At 44.5% G+C, this 22,061-nt stretch overlaps 2 pseudogenes; one reads left to right on the top strand and one right to left on the bottom strand.

Annotated features, from left to right (window-relative positions):
• The first annotated feature begins 16,337 nt into the window (after nt 1-16,337).
• Nucleotides 16,338-17,294, top strand: LOC102428428 (annotated as a pseudogene).
• A 3,616-nt stretch (nt 17,295-20,910) lies between these two features.
• On the bottom strand, nt 20,911-21,818 carry LOC102438574 (annotated as a pseudogene).
• Between the last annotated feature and the right edge of the window lie 243 nt (nt 21,819-22,061).

Here is a 22,061-nt window from a genome sequence, read left to right as displayed (position 1 = left end):
CTCCCTGGGGCTGGGAGGTTCCTGGGCATTGAGAGCCCCAGAACTGGGCTCCCTGTCTGACTCGCATTAGGAGCTCAGTTTTCTGGAAACTGAGAATAAAAGAATACTTAAATACTAGGAAGTAATTCCACGCACTTGAGTTATTTGCAGCCGAATGCTTACCATAAAATTATAGAGATTTATTTCTTTGCAGACAATGTCGACAACAGGAAGCAGTAAGTAATGTGCATCCAGTGATGTGACAGTATGGGTGAGCGTGGGCATGTGCACATGTGTGTATTTGTCCCTTTTATACTTTGCTTGTTTCAGTCATTAACAAGCGGTTCAAACATCCAGCCCGTATGGCGGAGAGAGACAGGAGAAGGTTGAGATGGACCCACTGCCTGCACATCCCTCCTAAGGCCCTAGCGCATGCTGTGTCCACGCTGCAGGTTCCATTCCTGCGACATAAGCAAACTGGCCTTCATTTCCTCCCAAAGTTTTAAAGGGCTGGGTAAGGTGTTTGCCAGGACTTGGGTTGTAGGGCGAATCCCACCCAGCATTGGCTTCCTGGGGCAGGGGGCGTGCTCTGGAAGGTTCTGATGAGAGCCATGGGGAAGAAGGACAGACAGGTGGACATAGTTGGGAGGCAGCCCCATCAAGGGCCCGGAAGGCCCTGGAGAAGCCCATGGTGTCTCCTACAAACCCAATAACAACGCTTCTGCGCAGAGCCCGCAGACCCGCCCATGGGGTCTGGTTCAGTGCGCTCCTCACATGAGGAAGCCCTTGGACAGTCCTGGGACCCACGCACACCAGCATCTGTCTACCCTTCCTTCCGATTCCCCAGAGCCAGGAGCAGGAGGAAAAGACACAGGCCCCGGCCTGATCGTGCCGAGGGTCACCGACTACACAGAGCGCTGGGGCTGTTCACCTGACACCCTCTGCGGCTTGCTGACAGTCTGAAGTGACATTTCTTAGCACCCCGCCTCCTCACTAAAGAGCTCGCTGAGGAGGGGAGGAGGCTGGCAGGGCTGGTGGCCGTGTCTGAGAGGAGGGTGGGCAGGCAGAGGCCCACGTGGAGGCTGACGGCAGAGAAGGCTGCCTGCTCTCTCTGGCACACAGCTCGCCTGCTCCTGAGCCCTGTAATATTCTCCCGGAGCGTCCTGCGGGGCTGCTTGGTATGCTCGCAGGCCCGGCGGGCGGCTGGCTGCAGGCCGTCTGGCACTGCCCTGTCGGCTGCCAAAGGTTCAGTGTCTGCCTGGAACAAAGCGGCTCAGGCAACACAGCTGTGCATCCTGTGAAATGCCTGACTCCCCATTTCAAGGCAGGATGCCCGCACTCCAAGGTATAATTTAGGTTTTGAGCACGAATTAGATTTCACAATTGAATTTGGAAAGCAGCCTCCAGGCTGTGTGCTCGGGGACTCAGGCTTTCCTCCCCCTCATCCCGACTTCTCCCAGTGCTGATGCTGACACTACTGCTAATTCTAACTTTGCACGTATGGGGCACCTGCCATGTGCCAGGCACTCAACTAAGGGTTCTCACATTTCATCTTCATCTTCACAAAACCCCATGAGGTAGAAAAGAAGAAATCTTAGTCCATGTCCTATATGATTATAAGGGTACCCACCCTCCACCTCTTTATTATTCTCTTTTGGGGTATAAATATATGGATTTAGGTGCCTGAATAATTCAATGTAAACATGGAGGTAGCTTTCTGGAGGAAACACTAATAAAATCTCGTTCAAGTCAAGCCAAGGAGACAAGAACAAACACAAAGAACATGGAGGACATGAGGGAAGGTGGGCTATCATCTAAGGCTATGCTGAATGGAGCAGATTTTATATGCAGCCATTTGACGGGGGGGAGGGGGGGGCCATGAAAGCTGGAGGAACCCAGGAATGCTTCCTGGAAGAGGAGAAACCTGAGTTCTCTTCTACCATCCCTCCATTTGTTCACTTCTCCATTCACACATTCAACAAATATTTATGGAGGGCGAAGTGGAGTGTGGCATTGTGTTTTCCAGATAAACTACCATCATGATCTCAGCCACAGTGATGGCTGCGATTACCTCTTTGCCCACCACGGGTAATAAAATGCAGATTGGCAGATACAATTCTGGCAAATTCTGAAAAGTAAGCTTATCCATGGGTGGGAAACACTAATGTGCATAATAACACACGTTTATTAAGCATCCAGTTTGTTGGCAGGTATTTTACTCCTATAAATTGATTAATCATAAAAACTTGTGAGGTGGTTCCCCAAAACGGAGGTTCAGAGAGGTTACTAGATTTATTCAAGGTGGAGCCAAGATGCAGACGTAAATATATTTCAGTTTTTCTTTACTCTCCTTCTCTTCTTCCAGCTATGGATGTTGCCCACTGCAAAAACCCGTTAGTGGTAATTCTTTTTTCCCCCCCAAAATATATTTTATTGATTTTTTACAGAGAGGAAGGGAGAAAGAGAGAGTTAGAAACATCGATGAGAGAGAAACATCGATCAGCTGCCTCCTGCACACCCCCTACTGGGGATGTGCCCGCAACCAAGGTACATGCCCTTGACCGGAATCGAACCTGGGACCCTTCAGTCCGCAGGCGGACGCTCTATCCACTGAGCCAAACCAGTTAGGGCCGTTAGTGGTAATTCTTGATTACCTCTGCTCCCAGTAAGCTCACCACCTGATCAAAGGACTCCTCGCTTCAGCAGGGCTTAGAGAAGACAAGCAGGGTCAGGCTCCTGAGGACTGTTCCACGCTGGCCTGGCTCCAGTCCACACTCAGTTCAAACTCTGCCTTTGAACTGAACCCAAGACAATAATCAGGATCAGGACTGAAGCACATCCCTGAAGGGTTCTAATCCCCAGGCCGAGTTCTAATCCCCACAGCCCAACTGGGAATGTTGTCTTTGTAGATACCCTCCTTCGAAGGAGAAAGGCAGCTGCCCCTACCTGCTAGGCAGGGGGCGGGGCAGGAGCGAGGTAGTTCCTTGCCACTGAGATTTGCTTAGCTGTTCTTCCCTTACTCCAGCCACAGCTGCCAACAACTCAGGTACCCAAGGCACATACTGGTTTCCAGCCCAGAACCCCCGCTGGCTGGGATAAACACAGAACAGATGCAGACAGGGTCTCCTCATTTCTCTCCATGTCTCCGGGGCTCCCAGACTGTAGGCAGAGATGTATCCTGTTTACAACCACACTACACAGAGTGCTGGGGCTGTTCACCTGACACCCTCTGACAGTCTGAAGTGACATCAGGAGGTAACTGTGACCCATCTTCTAGTTACTGAACACCCTTCCTTCTTCACTGCTTCCTTTTGAGGGAGACATTTCTTTCTTTTTAAAATTAACTCTATTGACATATGATTTATATGTTTAAAACCCACACATTTCAAGTGTACAGGTTGCTGAGTTTTGGCAAAGGTACACAACTGTGCAGCCACCACCATAATCAAGATATGCAACATCTCCATCTCCCTAGTAAGTTCCCTCCTGGCCCTCTCAGTCAAATCTCCCCAAAACCCACTTTAGGCAAAAAATGATCTGATTACCATCCCTATCGGTGGGTTTCATCTGTTCTAGATTCTCACATAAGTGGATTTAGATACAATCTTTTGTATCTGGCTTTCACTCAGTGTAACATCTGTGAAATTTATCCCAATAGCTATGGAATTTTTCCATTTGCTGCATGCATCAGTGGCTTGTCCTTTTTTATTGCTGAGTAGTATTCCGTTAAACAGATATGCTCCAATTGGTATACTAATTCATTTGATGCTAAACATTTGGGTTATTTTTAGAGAAGGACTGTTGTGAATAAAGCTGCTATAAACATTTGTTTACAAGTCTCTATATGGACATATGTTTTCATTTCTCTTGAGTAAATACCTAGGAGTAAAACTGCTGGGACATATGGTCACTGTATACTTAAGTTTGTTAAGAATTGCCAAAACTGTTTCCCAAAGTGGTTTACCATTTTAAATTTGTTTTCAAATTTAATTATGTTGCTTGACAGGTTGATTAATTGATCATTCAGGTAATAAAGTATATTGGCACAATCCAAAAGTCAAAATGCAGAAAATAAATATAGTGAGAGCCTCCTTCCCAGCTTCACCTCACCTGAAGGTGAGTGGTGTTAGCAGTTCTTTATGGACCTTCCAAGAGATAACTGGAACATTCACAAGCAAACACTTCACTACATTTCCCCTCCCACTTTTTATGCAGATGAGCGTGTACTGGGCACACCTGGGTTTACTTAAAAATATATCTTGGATCCTGTTGAAGAGCCATTTCCCAAAGTGTGTTCTCGAAGAACTCGATACCCATCAAGTGCTCTGTGAGAAAAGGGTTCCCAAATAAATGGGAAAACGCTGCACACGTCGGCTACCTCTCAGAAATTCACAATGCACGTTAGCTTATTCAAGGCTGTAAGAGGTTCCATAATTAAAAAAGCAGGGTTTCCAAAATTATTTGAACTGAGAATCCTTTTCTTTGCAGTAACACCTCTCTAACATTTTGCACAAGTAGAATTCTGCAGAATACTCTTGGGGAAGCACCCAGCTAGACCAGGAGTCCACAAACTTTTCCTGTAAAGGGCCAGAGAGCAAGCATTTTAGGCTTTGTGGACACGGTCTCGGTTACAATTACTCAATTCTGCCATTGTAGTGTGAAAGCAGATGTAGACAAGATGTCAATGAACAGGTGTGGCTGTGTGTTTTTTTAAAAAAATATATTTTATTGATTTTTTACAGAGAGGAAGGGAGAGGGATAGAGAGTTAGAAACATCGATGAGAGAGAAACATCGATCAGCTGCCTCCTGCACACAACCTACTGGGTATGTGCCCACAACCAAGGTATGTGCCCGCAACCAAGGTACGTGCCCTTGACCGGAATTGAACCTGGGACCCTTGAGTCCGCAGGCCGACCCTCTATCCACTGAGCCAAACCGGTTAGGGAAGGTGTGGCTGTTTTAATAAAACTTTATTTACAAAAAGAGGCGGCAGATTGTAGGTCACTAATTCCTGATCAATTACAGTGTTTTTTTCAAGGCCTCCCGTTTGTGCTACTTTCTCCCTACATGCCCATTCCCTTCCCATCCAAACTAACCATTCACCTGGAAGACGATGAGAATGGAGGAGAGGAGTGGACCAAAGCAAGGGAAGGAGGTGGGAGTGGGGAGAAGGGAAAGGTGGAAGGGAATTGTGGGGAAGGTGTCCTGGAGGAAAATCAGCATGGCCAAAGGCTGACTGAACAGCTGTCCAATCTGAAGTGTCCTCCGTATCAGCTTCTCTTCTCCTTCCCCCTTCTCCGCCCAGTGCCCAAAGCGTCCACCTGCTGCTCATGGCCCATCTGATTAAATAAATGGCAGTTGCACACGGTGTGATGTAAATGAAGATACACGTTTTTAAAAAGTGTCTAGATAAGTCTAAAAGAGCTCTTTCAATAATTATAGAATAAAAATTGAAAATGTAAGAAAGCATCCTAGAATGAGGACGCTGTAAAGGCATCTTGGGGATTCTATAGTCTTACAGATGGAGATGCTGAATGAAGCTCAGAATGTTGTCTTTGTAGATACCCTCTTTCGAAGGAAAGGCAGCTGCCTCGACCTGCTAGGCAGGGGGCGGGGCAGGAGCAGGAGTTCCTTGTCTCTGGATTCTGAGCTTCATTCAGCATCTCCTTCTGTATGACTATAGAATCCCCAAGATGCCTTTACAGAGTCCTCATTCTAGGATGCCAGGAAATCTTTGTTGTTCATGGCAAACCCAGGATGCCACGGCCAGATAGCACTGGATGCATCAGCTGGTGGGCAGACTTGTGATTCTGAAAGTGAATGAGCATGTTTTCTCATGCTAACAAGGCAATAGATACAATGGTTATCTAAGGAAATTCTAGCTCTTTTGTTTTAAGTACCATATTTCATTAACTATAAGAAGCAACATACTATTGTTTCATGCACTAATAGGACAGAGTAAATACTGCCAAGCTATGACAATGCTTTCTTACATTTTCAATTTTTATTCTATAATTATTGAAAGAGCTCTTTTAGACTTATCTATACACTTTTTAAAAAATGTGTATCTTCATTTACATCATACCGTGTGCAACTGCCATCCCTTTTGCAAAGCATCTCAGCAACAAAACACATCCCACTTTCAGCGGCTCTGTGAGTGTCTTCTTCCCTTCAGTGCCATTGAGAACTTGGTTGTTGTTTGGCCAATGGAATGGAGACCATTTTACAAGGATGAACATTTGTTCCACAAATACCAAGATTCTATCCTGTTGTTCCACTTTGATGCCCTCTACATCCACAACAACTTTTTGCTTCAATGATGAGTCACAGTGAATCTTTGTGAAGACATTTTAAACAGCAGTCAAATAGGGATAATATCAATGACGTATTTGCCACAAAAGAGAGATTATGAGATGAACCACCATGGCCGACATGAGCCCGTGCCTGGACAATGGTAACTACATCATGAGTGCTATCTGGGTGACAGAGATAACAAAATGCACCCTGAGTTCGGAGATGTGAACATGAACAGAAGTTTTCCCAACAGCATCACATAGAGCAGCGGTTCTCAACCTGTGGGTCGCGACCCCTTTGGGGTTCGAATGACCCTTTCACAGGGGTCGCCTAAGACCATCGGAAAACACATATATAATTACATATTGTTTTTGTGATTAATCACTATGCTTTAATTATGTTCAATTTGTACCAATGAAATTGGGGGTCACCACAACATGAAGAACTGTATTAAAGGGTCGCGGCATTAGGAAGGTTGAGAACCACTGACCTAGAGCAGTGGTCGGCAAATTCATTAGTCAACAGAGCCAAATATCAAAAGTACAACGATTGAAATTTCTTTTGAGAGCCAAATTTTTTAAACTTAAACTATATAGGTAGGTACATTGTTATTAACTTAATTAGGGTACTCCTAAGGCTTAGGAAGAGCCACACTCAAGGGGCCAAAGAGCTGCATGTGGCTCTCGAGCCAGTTTGCCGACCACGGACCTAGAGGAAGAGGTGTGCTTAAACAAAGTCCTACTTCCAGACTCTAGGAAGCAAAGGAAAAACCAACAGCCTCGAAGCGCAGGATATGGGAGCATTTTTCTTCTGTGCAGCCATTTCCGAATGCTGTGTAGTGACACAGAGACACTTCCAGCCGAATGTCTGTGCCCTGGACGGGAATGGTCTAACAGTGGAGTTCCTGCGGGTCCTAACTTGGAATGAATGACCCGCACACTGTACCTTCACACTTGCCCTCCCTGCCGGGAGCTCAAAAAGGAACTTCTGGTTTACACCATGAATTATGCATGAGGATGTAAGGTGCTGATCATTTTAAAGTAGAAAAATCAGAAATGAACTATAGTTAGTTTTTTTAAACATGTGCTTCGCACATATGCCAAAGGAATGTGTAAAGGAAAAAGCGAAATTAGAAATTTATATCTGTGTAAAAATGTCTATATGACATTTAAAGATCCGACCAACGACTGCTGCAGTTACAAGGCTGCTTGGCGCCTTACACAGCTCTGAGCTGGGCTCGCCAGCTTCTGTTTGGCAGGGTGGGGGCTGCAGGGAGCGAGTGAGGCGTGGGTGCCTGTGGAGGGGCAGGGGAAGCACCAAGCCACACTGTGGGCCACCTCTCTCGGTGAGGGAACTTTTGACTCTCTTGTCTGAGGTTTAGACCCAGGTCTGTCTGACCCCAAGCCCTGTTCCTTCCACCTTCTACTGTTTCACAGATGCGCTGCTAGAATCCAATATCTAAACCGTAATCCTTGTGTTCTGTACAACTCCTTGTATTGTAGCAAACAAGCTTCCCGCCAAAACTCCTCTGGAGAGAGGGCTGAGTGAAGTGATGCTCTGGATGCCAGCTCCTCCTTCTGTGCCCCTCCAGCGCGGCAGGTGTCTGTCTGTGAGATGCCTGACGGGATTTCTGGGTGGCTTCGATGAGTCTGAATCTCCAGATGCATCCCCAGCTCAGAGCCTCACTGGCACACACCTGACGTGGTATATGCCACGCTCCCACCACAGACGTGGGTGTCCAAGTGGATGTAATGTGTTTCTGACGTATGCCTTTCATGCTTTTAAAAAGGCTTCCAGGTGGTTTATAACAGGACGACACAAACATGAGTCTTGTAGCATAAAAACTCAGATCAATACTCCATAGAGGAATAAGACGATGAAAATGAGCTGAAGCAGAGGGCGGAAGCAAACGCAACAGGGAGCAGCAAGAGCCACCTGTGAAATCCCATGCTGCTCCCTGCCTCCTGGGGTCTCACTGCTAAGCAACCTTAAAGGGCACGGGCAAATCAATGCTTCTCCAGAATGCCAAAAACAAAATCTGGGAGCGGGCACATGTCTGCCTGGTGCTTGTGAAGGAAAGTAGGGAAATGGGCTGCCTGATTACCATGGACAGTAGGCAGGACACAACACCATTCTGGTTCTGAAAGGGGGAGCCTGAACACAGCAGCTGGAATCGACCTCGAGCTTGTCGGCCGGCTCCTAGGTTGCCTCCCCGTGGGGAAGAAGTGATTCCTTCTTCCCAATGTACCACCTTTTCCCCAATTCAAATCACACATCTAGTACTTCTCTGTCAATCTAGAAGCATGAGGGCGACAGAGTTGGGGCGGACCCCACACGCCCACCTCATGTTAGATTAGGCCCTAACTGGTGGAGTTGGAGATGAGCAGACGGCGCAAACCAGACACAGATGCGGCAATCCGTGTGGGTCTCCCCGGCTCCCAGTTCCCTGGTGGACAGGGCCGTTCTGATATCCGAGGTCGAACCAGATTGTGCTGTGTCACTGCTCTGGTAGGCGTGGATCTTTCATCTTCGTTTTGGAAGAACTAAGACTAGCAACGTATATGTTTCCATTTCAGAAATCCTTACAAAGAACAGGCTCTCCTAACCCTGAAGCCCAGATAAGCAGCAGATTGCTCTCCGTATCTCCAGCTTCATGGGGGTTGGGGTGGGTGGGTATGCCCTTTATAGCAGACTTGTCAAAGGCACACTTACCTATTTTTCAACAATATAACTCCTGAATATATTCATGTGTGATTGTTTTCTGACTTTCCAGTTATACTCCCCTTTTATTTTTTATTTTCCTTTTCATGCCTTAAGTATATTTTGCCCTTTTGATTTTTTTTTGAGCTGAATTCATAGGTCACTTATCTTCATTCTCATTAAATGATGAAAGCTCTCAAGGGTCTGAATTTGTTGTCTGAATTGAACCTTAAGGTTTGTTTTTCTCTTTGCTTTTGCATTCAGAATTTATTACCAATCTACCTTCCTTCAACCTTTACATGTGCTTTGGCCATTTCTATAAAATATTAATCACCTTTCATCCACAAGCATTGACATGTAGTTTTTGCACTGCTGTTATTTTCTATGCAAACCGTATTTAAACTTTTCATTGTCTCTAATACCTAATACTTATTTAAGATTTTCTTTTTATCTATCTAATCCTCAACCTAGGATACTTCCCCTTCCCCTCACGATTTTTAGAGAAATGGAGGGAGGATTGGAGGAGGAGAGAGAGAGGAGAGAGAAACATTTATGTGAGAGACACACATAATTGGCTACCTTCCTCACATGCCCCGACTGGGGCCCATAATTGAACCTGCAACCCAAGTATATGCCCTTGACTAGGAATCGAACCTGCCACCCACTTAGCAACACTGTTCAGGTCTTATTTTTTATTTCTAACCCTAGCTTTTATTGTACCAAAAGCTCACTTTTTTTTCTTTATTGAGGTTTTAATTTTTTTGGTCCAGTATAGATTAATTTCTTAAAAATAAATAATCCATGGATTTTTAAAAATAAGAGTATATCAACTGTAGGGCACAAAGTTTGACATATAAACTATCAAATTAACCTTATTAAGCATATTTAAATCCTGTTTATTTCTAACTCTGTGATTTACTGATGACTAAATATGGTATACTACTTTTTCTACAGTTGTGTTTCTTTCCAGCTTTTGTTTTCTAATAGCTTTTGCTCTCTATTTCTATGCTATGTGAAGTACATTATACATTCGTTATAGATCACACCTTTTATAAAACAATCCTCTTTAGGCCAAACTTTCCTCCCTTGAGTTTTATTCTAACCAGTATTAATATTGTCATTCCTATGTTATTTTGCCTCTTTTATAATTTAAAAATATATTCTGTTTTATTTTTGTCCATTTTTTCTGTGCTTTTATTTGTAAATTTTTTGTGCCACTGTGCTTTTAGTGAATAGAGCATAGAGCTATAATTTGTTTTGGACGAAAGTCTTTGGACTTTAATCTATTGCCATTTATTGACAGAAATGTTAGGTCTTATGTCTCTCATCCTATTTTACGATTTCTATTTTGTTTGTTGTTTTAGTATTTCCTTACTTGCTCCTTTGTTTTTAATTTACATGTACTGCTATGTTCCGCCATGGCTATATTTCTCTAGTTATCCATGCCGAAAACAAAACTTTGAATCTCTCCCTCACCTTTCCACCAATCCCACTGAAAACGGGGAATTTTTCAAGATGGGTGAGCCACATATATTTCAGCTTCTAAACAACTGTACTTAAACAATCTGTTTCAAACAATTACCAGCAAAAAATGTCAATTGTTCTTTTTTTAAAAAAATAGATTTTATTGATTTTTTACAGAGAGGAAGGGAGGGGGATAGAGAGTTAGAAACATCGATGAGAGAGAAACATCCATCAGCTGCCTCCTGCACACCCCCTACTGGGGATGTGCCCGCAACCAAGGTACATGCCCCTGACTGGAATCGAACCTGGGACCCTTCAGTCCGCAGGCCGATGCTCTATCCACTGAGCCAAACCGATCAGGGCCAATTGTTCTTAATTATTCAACCGATTCAGCGATTTCAGTGTGCTGTGACACACAGGTATACCACAAGAATTTTTAAAACATGCAGTATCTGACTATTTATTCTGGGACACTGACCTCTTTTCCCTTAGATTGTCAAATAAAAAAATGATAATAATAGCTGTGCTGGTGTGAATGTCCTGTCTTGAACCATAAATATATAGGTCATATAACAGAGTTCCATCTTATTGGTCACATCTCATAATAAAGTTGCATCTGATTGGTTAATTCTTGGTACCAGAAATTCTTATATACAAATATAGGAATCTGATTTTTAAAAGTCACTTTGGTACAAAAAGGATAGGTAATTATTATTGTTAACTAGAGGCCTGTTGCACGAAGAGATTCGTGCAATAGGCCTTCCCTTCCCTTGGTTGCTGGCACCGGTTTGCCTCTGGCACCCGGGACTCAGGCCTTCGCTCTGGCCGGAGCCGTCCGGCTTCGCTCCGCTGCTTGGAGCCTACATATGCAAATTAACCGCCATCTTTGTTGGTTTAATTTGCATACTCTCCTGATTGGCTGGTTAGCATAGCGAAGGTATGGTCAATTTACATGTTTGTCTATTATTAGGTAAGATATTTTCTTTTTAAAAAATGTATTTTATTGATTTTTTACAGAGAAGAAGGGAGAGAGAGTTAGAAACATCGATGAGAGAGAAACATCAATCAGCTGCCTCCCACACATCTCCTACTGGGGATGTGCCCGCAACCAAGGTATATGCCCTTGACCGGAATCGAACCCAGGACCTCTCAGTCCGCAGGCCGATGCTCTATCTACTGAGCCGAACAGGTTTCAGCAAGATATTTTCAAGTCAATCAAAATCATAACTAATTTTTTGTCAGGTTGGCAAAAATATATTTTTTAGTGTGCTGCAGAATTTCAGTAATTAATTTATGTGTGCCATGAGATGGAAAAGGTTGAAAATCGCTGTACTAATTGAATTTTATAACTAGCCCTAGTGCCAGGGACACTGTGTATTGGTTATACTTGAAATGTCATTTAAAAATAAAAAACTGCTTGAGGACAAATCATAAATTAGCAGATTTAACTCTATTTAATTACCATAAAAGAACTGGTCATAGTTTCCACTTTTTATTTTCCGCTGTTACAGCCTGAAATAATAACTTCAGAGCCCCTCACTATATTTAGCTTCCAATTATCCCCAGGAAAGAAAGACACCAAGAATCCCTTCTGCTCGGCTGGTGTGGCTCAGTGGTTGAGCATCCACCAGGAGGTCACGGTTCACTTCCCCGTCAGGGCACATGCCTGAATTGCGGGCTCGATCCCCAGTGTGGGGTATGCAGGAGGGAGCTAATCAATGATTCTCTCTTATCATTGGTGTTCCTATCTCTTCCTCTCCCTTCCTCTCTGAAATCAATAAAAATATATTAAAAACAAAACAAAAAGAATTCCTTCTCCCCCAGGACCATGACTCATCAGCCCTATTCACCCGCCCAGTCCTGCTGGACAGATCCAGTCAGTGTCCTCCTGGCTGATCCCATGTCCATGGCTTTGCTCTGGTTACATCCATAGTGAGCTTTTCCACCTAACCATTTTTTTCCAAAGCTGTGCTCAAATCTCATTGATTTTCCTGACAACTTGCTTCTTAGACTGGCCAAAGTGAAAATGGTTCTGCTTATTGGGTCTCACTTGCTGTCTTATAATAACTATTTATATGTGCCAGTGTCTCCTCAGTTTGATTATGGGATCCTTCAGGGCAAAAATACTATCTTACAGTTCCATCCTGGGATTACTTGTTTTCATGGGAAGATTTCAAAACTCATCCACAGATGAGGGCCAGGAAGATCGGGGTGACACTGTCAGACCCGATTCTCTCCCGGTGACTTTCAGAAACTTACTTCTCTTCTTTGGACCAACACAAGGAGGGTGAGCTCCAAAGCCACTTCAGAAGTTAACATTCTAAGACTAATAGTCATTTTGTAAAGGAGGAACTGAGGCACAGCCCAGAGAGAGAAAATGACTTGCTCAAGGTCACAGAGTTAATTAATGGCCCAGGTATAATTAGAAGTTCAGCCTCCTGATCCCCAGCCTGCCATTCCTGTTTCAGAATGCCCTTGACTCACCCAAAGCAGCAGCACGGAATCTCGTCAGGACATTGCTCACTGAAAAGACAGGGATTGCCTTGCTAAGAAACTAAACTCCCTAGAGAGATACAATTGACCCAGAACTTTGAATATCCTTAAACATATTATTTATTTACAAAAAAAATTGTACAGTTACTTCTCCATTTCAGCTCCCAGGCACCGATTCCTTTTATGCCATGGCAAAGGCTAGTTCTTGTTTCTCTCTGTTAAAAAAAAGTCTTATTCTTGCCCTAACCGGTTTGGCTCAGTGGATAGAGCATCGGCCTGCGGACTGAAGGGTCCCGGGTTCGATTCCGGTCAAGGGCATGTACCTTGGTTGCGGGCACATCCCCAGTAGGGAATGTGCAGGAGGCAGCTGATCGATGTTTCTCTCTCATCGATGTTTCTCTCTATCCCTCTCCCCTCCTCTCTGTAAAAAATCAATAAACTATATTTAAAAAAAAAAGTCTTATTCTTGACCTTGGACCTGTCTGCCACACTCTGTTGTCCCTTACATGTTTTTGTTTTTCCCACTGGCTCTTATCTTTTCCACAAGAAAGACAAATTACAGCAGAGGCACATTAACTTCTTTGGACCTCTGTTTCCTTATCTGTAACCAAAAGGTGTTGAAAAGAATATTCTCTAAGGGTCCCTCTGACTCTAAGAGTATTTGAGTGAAGAGGCAGGAGCAGAGTCAGGAAGGTGAGGGGAAAAGCACTGTTTTACCCTAGTTTTCCCCCCAAAAGAAGTCTGAGACATGGCTTAACTGAAGTTCACGGTGCAGAGTGATTTCAGGGAACAGGTGCAGGGGACTGAAAAGAGTGAAAAGTGAAGGAGAGAAAGAACACCAAAGATTGTGTTGTTGAGTTGATCGCCACTAAGGACAGTTGGGGTTCAATCTTGCTGGGGAGCCTTGGAGAAGCTGTGTGGAATGTCCCTCACTGTCCTTTGAAGGGACAAAGGAAGAATCTGTCCACTGGCTCTGTCTCTCATTAGTGAAAGGATGTTAACCTGCTCACACGTCAGGAGTGTGCACACAACAGAGGGCCGAGTGGTCCCCGCAGTCATCCCACACGGCCGTGGCAGGGAAGTCGGGGCAGAGCCAAGAAGATGTGGAGTCGGCTGACGCGGGTGCTGTCTGGTTACTTCTCCACGTGTCTGATTCCTGCAGCCACAGCTGGAGTAAAAGGTGGACTGACAGGAGGGTAGAAGGGTGGGCTGAGGGGAAGTGAATTAGGGCTTGAGGTCCTTAGACCTAACTCAGGGCCTGGGTGACCCAGATAGAAGGAAAATTAAATCAGTCTGGGTGGACTGAGAGATAATGATATTTCCCAGAAGGCTTAAAAGTAGGGGGCAAAATATCATTCAAAGCAAGATGGTATTAAACATGATGACATTATTTCTCTGCTCAAAACCCTTTAGAGCAAGAGTTCAAGTCTTAATGGCCATCAACTTTTCCTCTGACATCTTTCTTTCCTGTCCCTCCCTATCCCTGCTCAAGCCACACTGACCTCCATGCTGCTCCTCCAGCACACCATGCAGGCTCCCGCTCAGGGTCTTGGCCTTGTCGTCCCCTCCTGCACTCCTTGTCTCTCCTCCTGCTGCTTTCTGCCAGTGTCATCTGAACCTTCGAGACCACCCACAGATGAAAGTGCACCCCCATCACCCTTTATCCCCTGACCTACTTATTTTTCCCCATAACACTTAACACTATCTCAGTTCATATTACATGTCTATTTTTACTAATTTTATTTTCAGTATTCTCCAGTGGAATGTACACATTACCAAGGCAACACATTTCTTCCCACCCCCACTGGTGTATCTCCAACATCTAGAACTGTTCCTGGAAATAGCAGGTACTTGATAAATTAAAAACAAAAAAGAATGACAGGTTGAATAAATGAAGATGTTCAGATCTTGCTGATGCCGAATTTGTTAAAAAAAAAACACTACAGGAGGGACTAAAATTTCTATAGAAGCACAAAGACTGTTAGATTACGTTCTTTCTGGATGGATGTAAATTGTCAGTGTAAAAAAGTGACAGAGTAAGGCTTGAGCTTTTTGGATCTGGAAAGATCAGTGTGTTATGCTAGGGACTCTGGGGGCTGAAGAGAGCCCATTCTGAGACACGCTGTATCCATTATCACCTCCTACCCCTAGTGTGTCCCCACCCCAGGACTTCAGATGACATTTTGTCCTCTTGGCTAATTAGATCAGGGACCTATGCTATCTAGAATGTGTGAGTGTGTGCACGTGTGTGTGCACGGACACGTGTGTGGACAAATTCTCTTCTAACCAATATGTAACTCAACAAAAACTGCAAAGATGTGCTATAGGATCTTCAGGTGGCAGCTCAGTAAGTGTGTCTCTGGTAGCAGGATGTGCAGGTATCTGAGCATGAGCAGAACAGCTAGTGGAAGATGAAGGCTAAATGCAGGTGTTTTACTGATGAAGACCTCAAGAATTGGAAAAGATGGGAACTATTTAACATTTTGGCAACTCTCTATAGATAACAGATGGTTTGGGTAGTGAGTCTAATAAAGAGTCATTGAATCCAGACTCTTAGAGGAAGGGTTAAAAGTAGGATAGGGTTTATATTAAGTAGAGGCAAGGGTCTGATTCTTAAATGAGGTGGGCTTGTCAGTAAACTGAAAGGATATCAGGGATGTTGTATGAAAATGCACACAGGGCATTACTGTGAACTCTAGTGGTATTACTTTATAAAGATGTTTTTAATCTTTTGAAATCACAAAATTCTAGCATTTGTTGTTTCAGCAGTCTGAAACTGGGGCCAGATGATTCTGGAAAAATGTAACTAGCCTAGAAGCTTGTCAGCTGAGCTTGGTTAATATGGATGGAAGTAAGGGGTTCATAGATTTCCTAAAATTGTGTGCAACGTTTTATATGTAGCCATGTACATTTTTCTGGGGAAAGGGTAGAGAGCAGGGTTGGCAAATATTTTCTGTAAAGGTCCGGATAGCAAATACTTTGAATTTTATGGGCTAGATGGTCTCTCTTGCAACTATTCAACCCTGCCCATGTAGTGCGGATGTAGCCATAGGTAGTATATAAAAGGATGGGTGTGGCTGTGTTCCAATATAAATTTATCTAGTCATAGAAGGTGAGCTGAATTCCGCCTCTGGAACATAGTGCCATCCACAGAACTCTCTGCAATAATGAAAATGTTCTATGTCTGTGCCGCCACTATGGAAGCCACTAGCCACACACGGTTATTATGCACTTGAAGTGTAGCTAGTATTACTGGTGTGCTGAGTTTCTAATGAATCAACATTAAGACTTTTAAGATGGTGGAGGGGCAACACGAAGTTTTTAGTACTGTCTCTGGGCTGACTTCGGTTCGGGTCCCGCCGCAGCAGTGATCGCCAGCAAACAGCGCCTAGGGTAGTGGGCCAAGATGCCGAATATCAAACTCTTCAGCGGCAGCTCCAACCTGGACTTGTCCCAGAAAATTGCTGACCGTCTGGGCCTGGAGCTATCCAAGGTGCTGACTACGAAATTCAGCAACCAGGAGACCTGTGTTGAAATTGGCGAAAGTGTCCGGGGAGAGGATGTCTATATCCTTCAGAGCGGCTGTGGTGAAATTAACGACAACCTGATGGAGCTTTTGATCATGATTAATGCCTGTAAGATTGCTTCCGCCAGCCGGGTCACTGCAGTCATCCCATGCTTCCCTTATGCCCGGCAGGATAAGAAGGATAAGAGCCGGGCTCCCATCTCAGCCAAGCTTGTTGCAAACATGCTCTCCGTAGCAGGTGCAGATCATATTATCACCATGGACCTTCATGCTTCTCAAATCCAGGGCTTTTTCGATATCCCTGTGGACAATCTGTACGCAGAACCAGCTGTCCTGAAGTGGATACGGGAGAATATCTCTGAGTGGAGGGACTGCACCATTGTCTCACCGGATGCGGGGGGAGCTAAGAGAGTTACCTCCATCGCAGACCAGTTGAATGTTGACTTTGCCTTGATTCACAAAGAACGGAAGAAGGCCAACGAAGTGGACCGCATGGTGCTGGTAGGGGATGTGAAGGACCGGGTGGCTATTCTAGTGGATGACATGGCTGACACTTGTGGCACAGTCTGCCATGCAGCCGACAAACTTCTTGCAGCTGGAGCCACCAGAATTTATGCTATCTTGACTCACGGGATCTTTTCTGGCCCGGCCATTTTTCGCATTAACAATGCATGCTTCGAAGCAGTAGTGGTCACCAATACCATCCCTCAGGAGGATAAGATGAGGCATTGTCCCAAAATACAGGTGATCGACATCTCCATAATCCTAGCAGAAGCCATCAGGAGGATTCACAATGGGGAATCTGTTTCCTACCTGTTCAGCCATGTCCCTTTATAACAGAACACCTCCTGAGGCTTTCGAAAAATAAAGCGAACCCCTCCCCTTGTTTTCCCTTGGTGTTGGATGAAAAGTCAGCAGAAGCCCCAGCTTGCTCCAGTAGCTTTCTACAGCCCATGCCAGGTATATTAACGTTTCTCCAAAATTAGGGAAAGACAGATTGAGACGAACTGCTTGGGTTTCTTACTTGCATTGTCTCATTCCAGCTTCTTTAATTTTGTGGGCCTTGCAGCTTTAAATAGAGCTCAGCTTCTGCAAGATTTCAGACTCTGAAGGGTGTTGTTTGTGTGGGTGTTTGAATGGGGTTAAGGAAACTCAGACTACTTGTCACGTGAATGCGTCTGGGATTGCTAGGTTCAGAACTACTAGCAACAGAGCCAACCAAAAAATAAAACAAATAAAGCTAACCCAGTCCCTCCACCCCCGTAACATGCAACAAGTTCGCTAAGGTCTATACTAAATTACAAGAGCCCTAGGAAGCCCAAAATCCAGCTCTGCTTGCTGATCCTCTGTGAGGCAGGCAGCTCCCAGGTGGGGGCCTGCGGAAGGCAGCACACAGTGCAGTGGATACTTCTTGGGAGGAAAAAAGCCTGACCCTCACCCTCTGCCTTAGTCCCTTTTGTACCTGTTCCTTTTCCATTTGGTTTGATCTTCAATCATCCTGACCTTTTCCTGGCTAAATATCTCCTCGGGCAAAAATGCTCATTGTACCATAGTCTTCTGAAAAACAAACCCCACCTTTTGCTGTGTATTCTTTAACAGTTGCATGAGGTTATTTTGCTGTAGCTTAATCTTAGCCCACTACCACCATGGTGGAAGGTTCTAGGTGGTGGTGTAGTGCCTTTTGATTAAGTGTTTAATTTTCATCTTATTTCCCTGGATCTGTTTGGCCTCTCAAATGACCTGAAGTTTCTGTTAAGATTGATGTAACTAGCTCTTGTAGAGGAAACTAAGAAAGTATCTGTGTGTGATAAAAAATAATTAAGACTTAATAGCCACCGGGCTCTTGGCACCATACTAGACAGTACAGGCCCAGAACTTCCATCGAAGAACAAGAGGCAAAAAAGCCACAGGCTCCCCAAGAAGGGAAGCTCCCCTGCAAGGAGAGGTGTTGCCCCCACACAGAGCTCCCTGGGGCCTTGCCATCATGGCATATGCAGTCATTCAGATCTTGCCTGGATGGGGTCTTGATGGATTAGTGTCAGGGACTGAGGAGGGGGCATGACTCTAGGACACTCGGGAGCGGTCCTATACTTGGAGCACTGCAGGAGACACACTGTCTTCGCTCTCTCTCAATTTATCTGCCAGAAATAGTTTAAACAGTGACACTAATGGTCACCACTTCCCTAATGGTTCCTTGGTTACAGGAGCACGCTGTGCAGTGTGACTAATCAGCTTACAGGATAGGAAGAAGACTCAATCTAAGTGACTGCGCGATCAATGGCTAATATAAAAGGGCTTTACGGTGTACAGGTTATTTTTTTCCTTTAGAAAGCCTCGAGATATGCCAAAACCTGGCTCTAAGTTTAACGTGGGGCTAAAAGCATTTCCCAATAAGGCTGATTATTGTAGCACCAGAAGGATCGTGTTCTAACGCCACTTTCTCCCCTCTCCGCTGGAGACAGCCCAGGTTGAGATGGGGATCTCTTGTCTCTGAGCTTCATTATTGGTATCTCCCGCCACATATTTCCACGCATCCAGCTCTCCTTGTTTGGTGAGCATGTCAACCATCCCCTGGAGCTGGTGGGAATGAATGTGTCAATTCACATTTGGTGTCTCGACTCCAAGAAGTTCTCTCTTGTCAATTTTTGTCACGACTAGAGCAAGAGTGATACAGTGACTTTTCCAGATAGGCAGTATCCCTCTTCAACAGAAGGACTTCCCGTGGGGTCTCTAGCCTCGGTTAAGCCTGCAGCTTCCGCCAAGCTCCAAGAGATGAGAGGATGCAATGGAGAAGCCACTGGGCTCTCATGCAGTGCCCTGCTCACTACAAGGAGTGGCTCCCCCAGTGGCAAACTGGATGCCTTGCCCCCCTCTAAGGATCCTGACTCCTCCAGGCAGAGCATGATTCAAAGCCCCAGCCAACAGTTTGAATTCAAAGCTTCAGCACATATTTTTGACACAAATTGACTTCTGGTCAGATCTCTTGGTGCCTGAGACTACCCATCCTCCTTCACTAGAATTCCCCTGAGGAATATTAATAAGATTGTTTCCTCTGATTCTTGAGAGTTAATTAGGCTTGTGGCCAGGGAAGTATGTGCATCATGGAACACAGGGGGAAGCCAGAAGAGAAAGGAGTGATAATCAATACAATTCCTTGGGGGGCCACATGGATATGCAGCCTACAGTCTATAAATGGAACTGATATAGCAGCTAAGGGCAGTTCCACATGCCTTCTGATCCCCAGAGGGCTCTGACAGACAAAGAAAGGCAATACTTTGGCTCTTTAATCCACACTGCAGTCTGCACTGGATGTCGTGTTGATGGTTTTAGGAAATAGAGTCATCTGTCTAGTTTCTCTGCCTAAGAATGTTTCCTCAGAGGAACAGTTCATTAGGATGGTAAATACCCCCACAAAATAATTGGCAGTGGAAGAGACCTATGAAGTCCGGATCAGATCCGTAACCAGGAGTTTCTTCAGTCCAGCATGGTTTTCATTACCAGTAATGACATCTGATGACAGCGAGCATCCTCATATAAAGCAACCACCACACTAAATGTCAGTATCTTCCTTTTAGCAAAATATCTTAGTATCCTGCGGCCTGATTTCCTTGAGATCTACTGTGTTTTCTTCCATATCTAAGGGCTAAGGGACATGTGTACACTGTTCCTTTTGCCTTTTTATTACAGACCTGTATAAACCCACATAAAAGTAGGCAGAATAATACTATGAACATCCATGTACTCACAATGATCAACTCCTGGCAATCCTGTCTCATCTAAACTCCCACCCCTTCCCTCCTCTCCTCCATTGCTCTGAGGTAAATGCCAGCTATTATGTAATAATAGCTATATTTTTAGGGGTCCCTCATAATCCCCCTTGTCTGATGTCTATTTCCCACCTCTAATGTTTTATTTTGAAGTGAATCCCAAATATCATACTTTTCAGTGATCTTTTTTCTTCCTTCAACCTGATAGATTTTGTTATAAAGCTATTATTTGTTAGTTTTAATAGACGTGAACACATTAAAAAAACAGGTGCCACAATTAACATGCAATCAGTGCATTCCCCACAAGGCTCTATTACAGCAATGAATCGAATTCTAGAAACACTATAAGCGAGCTTACTTAACTAACGGAGGCGATCATACAACACAAAGACTCCATGCCTGGTGCAGGTGCCCACAGCTTCTCACTCTGTTATGAAGCAGCACCAGAATCGTAAAACTGCTCGGTTACTCCATCAGGCTTCGCCACGTCAGGAGTTGGTTACCCACGGATCATTTCTAAAAGCTGTTGGATGTGAATACTATCAATATCAGGAGCTTTATAACCATTTGTCTATTGCAATGGAGAAATACAGCATTAAGATCACACACAGGCATGACACTGTGTGTGTGTGTGTGTGTGTGTGTGTGTGTGTGTACAGCTGGGTTCCCATGGAGGCGATATTCAGTCACTCACCCATGTCTTCTTCATGATAATCGTTCCCTTTCACTTTGGATTCTCTTAGTGAAGCTCCAGTTCTTTTTTCTGCAGAACATTCTTTTGTTTTAGGGACCTGCTTCTGTTGATTTCTCTTCTTTCTTCTCTTTCTCGCTGTTATAGCCCTGCTCTTCATTGTATTCCCGTGTAACTTTTATATCATAACCGCTCTCCTGTTTTCTTTCCTGATCCTTTGCCTTATCTTTCCTTTTATTCTTGCTTGTCGATCATTCTCATTCATCTCTGCTTCTTCTTTGTCTTTATGTTTCTTCTCCTTTTCTTTTTTTCTTTTTCTTTTCCTTTATTGAATAAGATATTACAAATGTGTCCTTATCCCCCCAATGTCTCCTCATCTTCTCCTTTTTATGCCTCCTAGGGGATGGTGAGCGAGATGTTCTTTTCGGAGACCTGGGCTTTTAGGAGATCGTTTGCCACTCCTGCTTCTCCGGCGGCGTCTCTCAGCTTGCGCTTCTGGACTGTTTGGCTGCGCTATAAGTTTTTGGTGGTGGTTTGGAATGTTTCTTTAGTTGTCTTCTTTCTTTTTGTCTCTGGGTTTTGATGTGCTCCTTGACCTTCTAGCTTTCTCTCTGGAATGAGGTCTCTGTCTTGGACTTTTGGATTGCCACCTAATCTTAGAGTGTGATCTCCATGTGTTTCGTGACGGCCTGTGCCATGAAGGTGAGGGGGTCCTCCCTCCCAGAAGGTGATTTCGATCTTGAGTGCCGGCATTTTTCTTCTTTCCCACCTGGTTGATGGCAGCAGGAATTAGGGACTCTGCTTCCCGTACTCTCTTCATGGTGCCCCTGTTTCTTTACTAGAGGGATCCGATTTCAGACGTGATGAAACAAGACCAGCAGCGACACTAAAATCCTCTAACATGATGTGTCTACTTATGGCCTTGTTTGCTGACATGACAAATTAACATTCTTCTAGTTATACCTGGAAATAAGCATTTGAAATAGATACTCCTCTAGGTCTGTGGCTGAATTTTTGTGGTTTTTTGTTTAACTTTGAAAGGTTATATATACGCACTAACCTTTTCTGAAGGCTCACTAGGGTTTAATTACAGAAACAAATTTCAAATGAAACTGTCTTTGGCAGTGAGTAAAAGCATATTTTGAA

Source organism: Myotis lucifugus, unplaced genomic scaffold (genome assembly GCF_000147115.1).
Source record: "Myotis lucifugus unplaced genomic scaffold, Myoluc2.0 scaffold_8, whole genome shotgun sequence".
In the NCBI taxonomy this organism is placed as follows: Eukaryota; Metazoa; Chordata; class Mammalia; order Chiroptera; family Vespertilionidae; genus Myotis; species Myotis lucifugus.
The sequence above is the reverse complement of the archived record's forward strand: the minus strand, read 5'-3'. Positions and strand labels throughout refer to the sequence as shown.